The sequence below is a fragment of the Primulina huaijiensis genome, chromosome 1 (assembly GCF_012295235.1).
Source record: "Primulina huaijiensis isolate GDHJ02 chromosome 1, ASM1229523v2, whole genome shotgun sequence".
Classification (NCBI taxonomy): Eukaryota; Viridiplantae; Streptophyta; class Magnoliopsida; order Lamiales; family Gesneriaceae; genus Primulina; species Primulina huaijiensis.
Genome location: NC_133306.1, coordinates 7,644,866 through 7,657,019, shown reverse-complemented (window position 1 = coordinate 7,657,019; position 12,154 = coordinate 7,644,866). Strand labels below are relative to the sequence as shown.

The window sequence follows — 12,154 nt, the reverse complement described above, 5'->3', positions numbered from 1 at the left end:
ACAAATTTATTATGATCGTTTTATATCAGCATCTTAGACATAATCAATATAACCAAATTATGGCGTTCAAGTACGAACGTTGCAATCTCTCTCTATAAAGCCAATTCGAGACTCAAAATCTCATCTTCACATTCTATAAAATACATAATTTATTTGAGATTCACAAAAGATATCAAGCTCTATTGATATTTGAAAACACTCACATAGAGTTTATATCTGATCTATTTCGAGGATCATATGTGCTGAGATTTCTGCTAACAAGTGTACCAAATCATTACTAATTTTAGTGTGACTATTTGTAAATGAGAGAAGGAGTTTTTCTATGCAGATTTGTTTAAGTTGTGCTTGAGTTGTATACTAAAGTTTCAGTAAAACAATTGGTAAGTCTTGTTGAAGTTGATAATCATAATTTTTGTAATTATTAGTGAATCATTTTGAAAACAAAATTGAGAGACATAGAAGGGTTTTGTTCTTCTAACTTCCATAAAAAATTATTATGTGTTATTACTTTTCTTCACTTCAGTTATCTACTGGTGAAGTCTACTGATTCTGAGAAGTTTTGGTTCACCAAGTTAATTTGAATTTTTTTCGCACTGATTATTCAAGTTGTCTGTTGCACTTAGAAGATCGTTATTGGATCTTGACCGCTAACACCAGTTAAGATCGTTTAAGCTCAACAAAAAAAAATATATGAGATATTTATTCACTTTCTGTAAGCTTATCCACTGATACTAACATAATACCACTTATGTCTCAATCCTTTTGAGAATATCAAATAACTGCATTAGTTTTTTAAGAAGTATTTAGAAGAAATAGCAAATGCATCACATAAAAATATTATTTTAAAAAATGATGCTCTGCTACGTTTTAGAAACTTTATGATGTGTTAAATAATATTTTGTTATGCTTAAATGAACAGTGATTTTTAGAATGCACAAAATTCGATTGATATTTTCCCATTTGTATGTATAGACATATTAAACATCTGACATTTATCTTATCAGATATGTATATCTTGGGGTGAAATAATTGTCACTGTTATGAACCAATCAAAATGTGGCGTTTGGGCTATTGTACGATTTAAAATATTAGAGTTGTACCGTTATCATTATCTACAATTTTTGGTAAAATGACAAACGCTCGATCCTAAACTCTGTATCAAAACCAAGATCATTAATTTGATTCTGTTGGATTGAAAGAAGTGCAATTACTAGAAATATTATTGTTGGGGTGCTATAATTGCCACTACTAGGAGAGTGATAGAACCATAACATTTGAGCAGTTGTACGGTTTAAAATATTGAAGTTACATTGATCGAACCGTCACTACAACAAAAATGACTTTTCGTAGCATGCAAATCATCTTTGTTGAAAGTCATCGGTATTGACAGTGCACAATGCACGCTGTGGAAAAGCACATCGACAACCTGCATTGAACGTAACTGATAATAGCACCGACGGTGCACACTGAACGCTGTACACTGAACGCTGCAGATAATAGCATCATAACGCCCAATGCATCCTGTGTATAATAGAATCAGTAGTGTATGCTCGTACGCCGTTAAAAAATTATTGACAGCAAATTTTGCAAGCCGCGAAAAAGATATCGACAACACACAATATTCATCATGGACAGCCTTGTATGATTCCAATATAACAAAAATTCAACCAACTAAGTAGATAAATTAAAATGAAGAAATAAACAAACAAATTTCCAATTTCATTCATGAAAGCCAAAAAAATCAGATCTTTACAAAAAAGTGAGTTCAATTTTAACATTAATCCACACGCAAAGTTAATAAAAACCGTTTTTCATCACACCAACACGTAATAAGGTCTCAAGTTCATATAGCTTCGTTTACTATTGTTATCGTCTACTCTATCTAAAGTAACATTGTTTCATGAAGAAGCATTCGTGCTCGGTTTCTCTGTTAGCTTGGTTTCCCAACGTTTTTCAGTCATCCTACTTTCTATTCAATTCCAACCCCAGCTATTTTTATCAAATTGGTTGTTTTTCATCCGAGCTTTGGCTCAAATTCTGCTGCTGAAATAAATAAGATAATCAAAACTTAATACACTTCCATTTAACTGAAAAAATTTCAAACCGCATGAGTATTGGAACGATATATTGTACATCACATATTCATCGTAAAAAACACAATAAATTATTTTAAACAATTATGATTGAAAGGTACCTTGCGATAAAACATGAATCAACATCAGGTCTTATTCCACGAGCCATCTAAAAAAAAATAAATTAAAAAACTAAACGAACAAACAATAGCAATAGGAAGTTGCTGCCAAAAAAGAGAGAACTAAACATTAATCAAGATCACGAGCAATCCAATCAAAACCAATCAGACATTTGTTCTTTCACAAGGCATTGAATCATCAAAACAAATTAAAAAACACCAACCGAACAAGCAAGAGCAGTAGAAAGCTACTGTAAAAAAAAAAGAAAGAAAGAAAAGAAAACCGAACAACCAAGAACACGAGTCGTCATCCTAGCAAGCTGCTGTAAAAAAAAGAAAGAACCAAGAGGACGAGCCATTCAATCAAAACGAATTAGAAAAGCATTAATCGGACAAGCAAAAGCAACGTGAAGCTGCGCTAAAAATGAAACAATCGAGTAACAAAGACCAATATCAGATAGTGGAAAAAACCAATGGACACCAAAAAACACCAACTGATCATGAGCTAAGTTTACTTTATCAAAATATAATTACTCTCAAGGAGTCATGGTAAATATTGTAGGACCGAGCATTGTCGGTTTACTAAAAGATATAATTGGTAGTAATTGTGCAACTCAAATCTTTTAAACTACGTACATAGCGGCCCAAACGTAATGGTTCGATCGCTTTACCCAACAGAGACTATAATTGTACATCAACAATCTCCCTCTCAATAATTTCACTCCTTGCAAGCAATAGGAATCGAATTCATGACATTGGCTCTGATACCAATTGCAGGATTGAGCGCTTGGAGCTTTACCAAAAAGTATAGATAGTGGTATAGATAAAAATTCACATCAAATCATATTTTATTGATTTTACAAAATTTCAACTCAAACCGAACTATGAAATATTTATAACTAAACCAACTCAAATTATGAATTTCGGTTTGATCGATGCATAATTTAAGTTTTAAGTTTCATAATGAGTTAGAGCATGAAATATTGTAATTTGGAAAAAAAATAACAGTTTAGTTTTACAATTTTGTTCAATTTCTAAATGTCCCTAAATATAATGTCATTTAATCATCGTTTATACATTGATCTTCGACTTTATTTCCCAATACTAGTAAAAAAAAAGTTTTTTTTTTTTTTTAATCTTGGTAGCATAATCTTTCATTCATGTCAATAGAGAGTTTTGATTTGACCTTAAGATGCGTTCTACTCGATTTGATGCCAAAAAATTAGCAAATTTGATAAAAAAAAATTTATTAAGGTGAAATAAAAAATCGCGACATTTAATTTAGAAGTGAGACTTTTAAATTTTGGCATGCTTCGGTGTTTAGTACGTACGTCCACAAAAATTCTAGATAAACAATAGCTAAATTTTTCACAATTTATTTTTGCAAATACTCTACTATACATTATTATAATAAAATATCTTGTATTTTGAAATATTTTCCTGCTAATTCGATCACCACAAATCAGGTTAAACATAATTTAATGACATTTATCAAATATTAATATTTAAATGATTTAACTCTCATGTTAAAAATTGTCCTTGGGAAAAAGAAGTGCAAACTCATACGTACATTTTTTCTTTCAAAACCAATTTCAAATATTCCCCCAAAAGATCAAGATTCAATCCATTGGTTTGATGTATTTTTTCTTGTTACTAAACCACATATACAAAAAAATTATAGCATCACATATGGTTAATTCGAAACATTCAGAAATCCAAAAAAACTAATAATCACTCACAATACTTGGTGATACCGATTACTAAAAATGCTATTGAAATATTCGAGAAGAATCTAGAACATCACGAAATATTTTAGAGAACTATGAAAGACGTAAGAGCATTCTAGATCTCTTTAGAAAAGAAAAAAATCATACTTGTGTTATCTAAATTTTTTTATAGCATTGCATTAGCTTAATAGGTGCTAGAGTATTCTTGAAGATATTAAGGGTTGCAACTCCACCTATAAATAAGGATGTGTGGAATCACACCTTAATTGGGTGTGATGCATTACTTCCAAAAATGGGTTATTTTTATGGTAATTCGAAAATTGAGCTTATTTTGATATATTTTTTTTTTTTTGCTTTTCTAATATATGGTGATTTGCTTTGTGTGTGTGCCAGATATTTTGTTACACAATGCAGACCACAAGGTCGATCTATACGAGCTCATACAAAATTTTAATGACCAACAAAGAGATGCAATTAGGAGCATTGGTTTTGGTGGCTTGCTCCATTTGTCTATTAAGTCCTACCCTACAAAAATGTTGAAATGGTTGATTAAAAATTTTAATGGAGCCAGCCGAATGTTGAAAATTGACAACAACAGAAGCTTTGTTGTCACTGCAGATGATGTTCATGATGTCTTCTTATTGCCACGGAGTAATGAAACTGATGTTTTGAAGTTGGGACGCAATGAGAATTTAGATTTGTTGGTCAAACTAAAGGATGATTATGGTATAAATGCCCGATCACCATTGAGCTCTTTGAAGGATGTTATTCAGACAAGGTTGACAGATGGAGGGGATGATTTTAAGAGATTTTTCATCCTTTACAGTTTGTATTCATTTTAACTCCTAGTTCAAATCGTTTGGTCAGTTTGGGTGTTGTGAAATAATTAATTGGTTCATGTGGAGAGGATTTCAGATTACGACTGGTGTACGTATGTCCTCAAAAAGCTTTGTAAAGGTGTGCACAAGTACAATATCAGTCCACTTCAGAAGAATGTGAATGATTGTGTATTACTCCAGCACAAGAAGATACAAAATATTTCTCTACCACAACTTCATTGCTAGAGCATCTAGTGGTTGATTTACGAACACTAAAACCTAGTGCACGAGCATGTTTACAGTACAACTGATGCATATGATCAATTGTTTCTTTTGTCATACCAACAAGAGAACCAGATACATCAACACAATCAATAGTGTCTTCTGCAAATATTTCAGAAACAAATAATACTTTTTGAGTAAAATCCTAAACCTTTGGAGCAAAAACTAATACTTTTCACAAGATTTAGAAACTTTACCCTCATTGGCTGGTACAGGTACATTTTGTTCAATGATAGGTACTGCATCTGGTGTTTTATCTATAAGAAATCAAAAAAGTTCATATCCAAACAAATAAATATCACAAAAATTTCAAAATGATTAAAATGTAGGTAAACAAATCATATTAATCTTACCTTGATTGATTTCTATATCATCTTCATCGCTACAAACAATGACAATTGAATTTAAATTTTGACCTACAAGAACAAATTAAAATATAAATTACATCAAAATAGAAAATAAAACGTCATATAATCTATATAGTAGGTATAGAAATTTATAGGAGTTCGTAATATGGAGAAATTACACTTTTTAACGAAAAGTTATACTTTCAAACATTTTGGTTGGTATGTCATTTAGAAATTAACAAGTAAAGTACCACCTGCTCAATATAAAGTAATATATTTACATTGATCGAAAAGTTATAGTATCGTTTACTGGAAAAAAAAAATTAGCTTCCTAAATACAAGTTTGAGCTTCATTCTCCATTGTAGATTGTAGTCGTAAAATTGGTCGAAACAAGGAAATATAGGACGACCCTAAGATTGTTGCACGACAAATTCAACAAATTCTCAACCTCATATGATGAACATATTGAAACAATTAAATTCTAAATATAATGATACCAACTGCATTCTGGAAGCAGTACACTAAGATGCAGAACATAAATCAGAATTTGCAGAAAAATTTCATCAAAGCTGCTGAAATATATTGGGATTAATTGATACTATACACAATTAACCACGATGAAAAAATACACTAGATGGAATTATGCAGTGTTATTTTTTAATCTTTTTTTCCCAGTAATTTACCTTGCAAGAAATTAGCTCTATGTTGTTATTCTCCATTACAGTTATACCAACTTATTGATGGATACTTCAATAACAATATAAGTACAAAGTTCATCCAATAGGTTAAATATGAAATCTCATTACAATTGGAAATGTAACCAACCTTACACTTGTATTTTAGCTATGATTTATCTTCAACGTATGCCAAATATAATTCAAGAATTTCATACTTCAAATCAATCACATGAAATTGAGGAACAACCTAATGCCTCTATAGTTCTTTTAACTATAATTTAAAAAATAAACATTAAAAAGCAGCAATGTATCAAGATTACTTACCTTGGCCAAGTGCTGGCTCAACTTATGTGAGAGAAATATGAATGTGGCATGTGAATAGTAAGAAATATATTCAAAAAATCTTTTTTACAGCAGCTTTATTATGAATATTTTTCAACAATTTGCTTACACTTTTTTGAGGTTTGTCACTCCTTTGACAAAGAACCCTGGCTAGGAGCTCCCCTGTACAAAATTCATTCTCAAATACAGAATTTAATAGAATATATACAAGGGTCAACAGAATCCTCATCTCAGTTGTTAAGTATTCCATGAAACCCAAAAAACAATATCCAAAAAAATTGTTCGACCAGCTAAAAATGATTTTTTTTATACATTTCAAGATTCAATTCATATCATTGCCGTGTTGGAGCATACATACATACTTTAAGGATTGTGAGTTTGAAATGAGAGTGCTATTATGAAGAAATACGAAAGAAAAAATAGATATTTACTGGTAAAATTAGCAAATTGAATTGCCTCATTTCAACCTTCTCCTTACATCACACAAATTGATCCATGTCATTCATAGCAAACATTAAATCCATTTCCATAAAAAAATTCCCAAAACACACAAACAAATTTGAAGAAAAAATCCAAAAGCAAATTAAAGGAAAATAATAACCTGCAATGCGAAAACTTAAACTACACTTTGAGGGGATAGAAACGTTGATTCCATGTACAATCACCCAAAATATGATCGAGAACCGTTGGAAGAAAATTGCTAAATTTTATGGGAATTTTCAGTCGGGAGCGAGAAGGAGAGATTGCGGCAGTCACAATAGTGGAGAGTGGAGAGAAAAATCATGGTTTGATTATTATTTGTTAAGTGCCCATCGGTGATGTCGTACCTTCTATCTCTGGAAAATCTGCAACTTTCAACACAACAAAAAACAATACAATATGATATGATAGGAAAAAAAACGGGGCTCACACGAACTGATTTTGACCTCTCCAAATACGCAGTAAACTAAGGCGAAAACCACAAAGGTTTCCCTTCTTATAACGTGAACAAACGAGAGAGAAACACACAGAATAGCACAAAGCAAAGAGAACACCGAAGACACTCAGTCACCGAAGGAAGACACACACGAAGAAACTTTTTATTTTCTCTCAAGTCTCACGCTCTCTCCTCTCTCAAGTCGGCATCTCACAATTTGTGGGGGAGGAAGAAAACGTTAGGCGGCTACTGCTGGAAAGAATGAAAGGAGGGTTCTCATTGTTTTAAGCCCTAAAACCCATATAAAGATAAGGGTGGAAGGGGAAGGGCCATAGTAATGGGCCGGAGAAAAATTGGGCCAAACCCAACATTTCTCCACCTTTTGGCCCAACACTGGTTCAACTAGTCAGGAAAGTCACCTACTGAGACGTCTTTTTAAAAAGTACTAGAAATTTTTTCTTAAACCCTCAATTTTCGACCATATACATTTCCCACATGAAAATATTTTTATAAAATATTTTACCCCTTAAAATAAACCACCAGCTATTATTTGAAAATCAAAGGAAATAGTCAAAATATCAAATCGTCTAACAATATCTACATCTTCCAACTTCTGACTGATAGGTGCATGTGCAGTGGTAACACATGCTAGAAAAGCTTGACACCCGTGTTTAATAAGCTTCCTTGCACATAGACAAGAGATGATGTGCGGCATTTGATTGTTTCTCGCCGCCTCAAAAACAAAAGATTTGCCACTAGGCGGTTGAATAGACACAGATCGCTGATTAAAATCAATCGAAGCTCCATTCGCTGATAACCAATCCATCCCAAGTATGATATCAAATTCGGGCATAGGAAGCACAATAAGATCTGCCCGAACCACATTTTTGCACATACGAAGCTCCAAATCTTTGACAATTCTAGATGTGAGCGAGCATTTGATCACCGGAAGGAATTGAAATTTTGAAACTCAAACCCATATCTTGAGGAGTAATATTCAGTTTTTTAATGAAGGTTTCAGATATGAATGAATGTGTAGCTCCGAAATCTAGCAAATCATAGGTAGCTACTCCTTGAATGAGAATTCTCCCTGTGGTGAAAACGTCTTTTAAATCTTTTCGTGATGAAGTTTAAGGATTTATTATCAGTAATTTCCCAAAGGCTAGGTGAAGATTTCGTGTTGAACTTAAGCATTTCTTAAAAAATTTCATTTTAGTCCTTCAATTTTTCGAAACTCGCATTCTAGTCCCCAATTTTTTTGAATATTTTCAATTTAACCCTTATTTTATTTCGAAAATTTTGATTTTAGCCCCTAATGTTTCGAGAATTACATTTTTGATCCTTTAAGAATTCAGAAATTGCACTTAGGTTCCTTATCTTGCAAATTATTGCATTTCGGTCCCTTAAATTTCGAAATTGCCCATTTGACCCCTTATAAATTCAGAACCCTCAAAAGATCCCTTTTAATTTTTGGCCCCAAACTTTTTATTTGGAATTATTTCATCCTTTACATAAATTAAGGCACCAAATTAAATATCGTTCTAGGGTTTTCTAAATTCGTAAGTTAAATCCAACTAGGGTAGAACATGCAACCTAAATTCCACTAGGTTAGATCTTGTTCTCGATTCAATTCTGATAACCAATTTAACATTTCATGCAAATAAAAGCAATATAAAAATGTTAAACGACTACGTTACCCATGATGAGCGTAGTGTCTGCCTCCTCTTCTGCTTCCTCGGCATTCATAACGTATGCTCGTCCCATAGTAGGTGCATTTTTCCTTCGGCAGTCCGCTGCTTTGTGCCCTTCTTCTTTCATATGAAACACCTAGAAGTACCCCACACACATGCTCCATAGTGTAGTCGATTGCACTTCTTGCATGGTTGTCCTTCTGCCGTCTTTGGTGCTGCATGTGGTGGCTTTGACGGTGCTTGCTTCTTGACTTGACCTTGGGGCTTTTGAGGCCCTTGAGGTCTAGGAGGACCCGTATATGGCTTCTTATTTGGTTGATTGTTGTTCTGATGTTGCTGCCTCTTGCACTGTAACTCAAACTCGATGTCCTTCAAGGTTTGCTCAGACTGGAATGCATAAGTGACTGCAGTGGCATAATCCGAAGGACGCATCATCATAACATTATTCCGTATGGTAGGTCGTAGACTATCCATGAAGTGTCTAAGTTTTTCTTCGGCATCCCTGGCAATAAGGGGTACAAAGTGACAACTCTTATCGAATTTCTTCACAAATTCAGCAACATTAGCGTCTCCCTGACGGAGAGTCATAAATTTCCTCTTTAATCGGCTTCTAACATCAGCAGTAAAATATTTCTCGTAGAATATAGTTTTGAATTGAGCCCAAGTAAGTGTGGCAAGGTTAACACCTTCCTCGGCTCCTTCCCACCATAAAGAAGCGTCATCCCTAAACAGATAAGTAGTACACCTCACACGGTCAGCATCCCCCATATCCAGATAGAGAAAGTGTACCTCGAAGGAACGAATCCAACCCTCGGCAGAAAAAAGATCGGTAGTGCCAGAAAATTCCTTCGGCGCTAGCCTCCGGAACTGATCATATATATCATGTTGTGGCCTTGATCGAGCGAAACTTGCACCGTGGAATCCTTAATAAAAATATGGTTTTGTATGCTTAAGATTAATCGCAAGTGCACGATGTCAAGTAATATTATAATGTACGTGAGTACGAGTATCGTTCCATTGAAGATTGTATTTGACAATTATTATTTTCAGTTATTAAATCTTTAGTACGAAATTTGGATGATTGTTTTAATACTACTATGCTAAAATAAATATGCAAATAAAAAGATTCAAGAATTGAATAATGAGATATAATATCTAGGATAGTTGATTAAAAATTCAATGAGAAATGAATTTGTTAGGAATATCGGTTCACCTACCCCTCGTTAATTAATTAATTCATTCGATAGTGATTGTATGCTTCCGGCAGGATTTCCTATTCAATTGAACACAATCTCTCGAGCTATGCCAAGCTAATTCTACTCGGTGAAGTAATTAAATATCTTTAATTATTTATCAAGAGTGAATCACATGTCGAGCTATGAAATCCCCTAGTTTTCGCCCTACCGGACTATGACTATCGGCGTGTATCCAATTTTATATATCTATGTAAATTGTAGATCTACGGACTATGCTACTCGTTCTTATTCCTACCTATTCTCTCGAACTCACTCGCAATATAAAAACATTGTTAAAGTTAGCTACGCTCTAACAACACAATGAAAAACAGTAGCACATTCAAGAATAAAGCAACAATCGAAATATAAATTAATTAAATCAAAGTTTGGGGTAGGATCCCCTTAAATCCCAACAAATATTTTAAAGTTAACTACTCGAATTCATAATAAAAATAGACTAAACAATGTTTAAATGATAAAAACTAGATTAGAAATACTAGACTAGACGAGATCTGCGAAGAACTGTGCCCGGAAATCTTCGAATCTTCAACTTCAAGCGCAAAACTCCTCTCCAAGGCTTGTGGTGGCTCTGAATTAAGTCTGAATACTCTCAAAAACGTCCCAAATCCCTTTCCATATCATCCACATCCAAAGAATAAGGTAAGGAATCGGCAAAGAACTTTTTCCAAAAATAGGTGGTGCTCACCGCTCGAGCGCCACACCTTCTGTAAATTGCTTGGGGAATGCGGCATTCGCGCTCGGGCGGTAGAATTTCACCGCCCGAGCGCCGAGGCTTCTATATTTTTTCTTCTCGGAAGGCCTCTCTCGCGCTCGGGCGGGAGAAAATTACCGCCCGAGCGCCACATATTCTGTACTTTGGCTGCGTGAATCTTTTCTCTCGCCCGAGCGGTAAATTTCTACCGTTCGGGCAGCAGTCTTTCTGCCCAATTTTCACATTTTGCTCCTATATCCGTTTTTCGGTCATTTTTCCTGCAAATTCGCCACGCCCAAGTGAGACATGATAACATGCAAATGATTACTCTAAAACGAACAAAATGTAAATGAAATATAAGCATGCATAATGCAAACACACACAAAACTAATGCAGTAAAACACGTAAAAACCATACCTATCAGGCCTCGGTGCCTGCTACATCTGCTGTAACTGCTGCTTCAACTGTTGTTGCTGTAACTGTTGTTGTTGTAACTGCTGCTCAAAGAGACGAGCCATCCCTTCTAAAGCACGAGTAGCCGCATCCCCTGGAGGAGGAGGTGGTGCATTCCCTTGATGATTCACGCTGTTCTCGGCTTGGTTCTCATTAACATGGGCACGTATAGGAGGCATTTTATCTGAATGTTTTCTAAATTCTAACGTAACCAACATGTAAATCTAAGTTTTCTAATCATGTGACATATCCTACTTCATTTTTAGTAATTTACGCATGCAATGCATAAATACTAAATAAACTAGTAAACATGTAACGTAAACATATTATTCATGTCAATATGCAGGTAACATCGTATCAAATCATATAAAGCATGTAAAACTTACAAATTGATGCTTGATGACTGATCTTTCCGGCGCTGATGGTGGCACAACCCTTTACAGGACCTTTGCTCTGATACCAACTGAGACGTCTTCTTATTCGTTTTCTTAAAAAAGTAATAGAAATTTTTTTTTCTTTAAAACCCTCAATTTTCGGCCATATACATTTCCCACATGAAAATATTTTCCACCTTAAAATAAAACACCAGCTATTATTTGAAAATCAAAAAAAATAGTCAAAATATCAAATCGTCTAACAATATCTACATATTCCAACTTCTGACTGATATGTGCATGTGAAGTGGTAACACATGCTAGAAAAGCTTGACGGGGATAGACAAGAGATGATGTGCGGCATTTGCTTGTTTCTCGCCGCCTCAAA

General features: G+C 34.1%; 1 long non-coding RNA gene across 3 annotated transcripts; it reads right to left on the bottom strand.

Annotated features, from left to right (window-relative positions):
• Window positions 1-5,053: 5,053 nt before the first annotated feature.
• Window positions 5,054-7,539, bottom strand: LOC140980949 (uncharacterized). 3 transcript variants are annotated; one of them, XR_012176012.1, is made up of 3 exons: window positions 6,987-7,525; window positions 5,372-6,547; window positions 5,054-5,275 (listed from the first exon to the last, which is right to left on the bottom strand). It is a non-coding gene; the product is annotated as an uncharacterized lncRNA (long non-coding RNA). The 3 variants fall into 3 exon arrangements; XR_012176011.1 differs by having other exon boundaries at window positions 5,054-5,120; window positions 5,216-5,275; window positions 5,372-7,524; XR_012176010.1 differs by having other exon boundaries at window positions 5,372-7,539.
• Window positions 7,540-12,154: the final 4,615 nt, after the last annotated feature.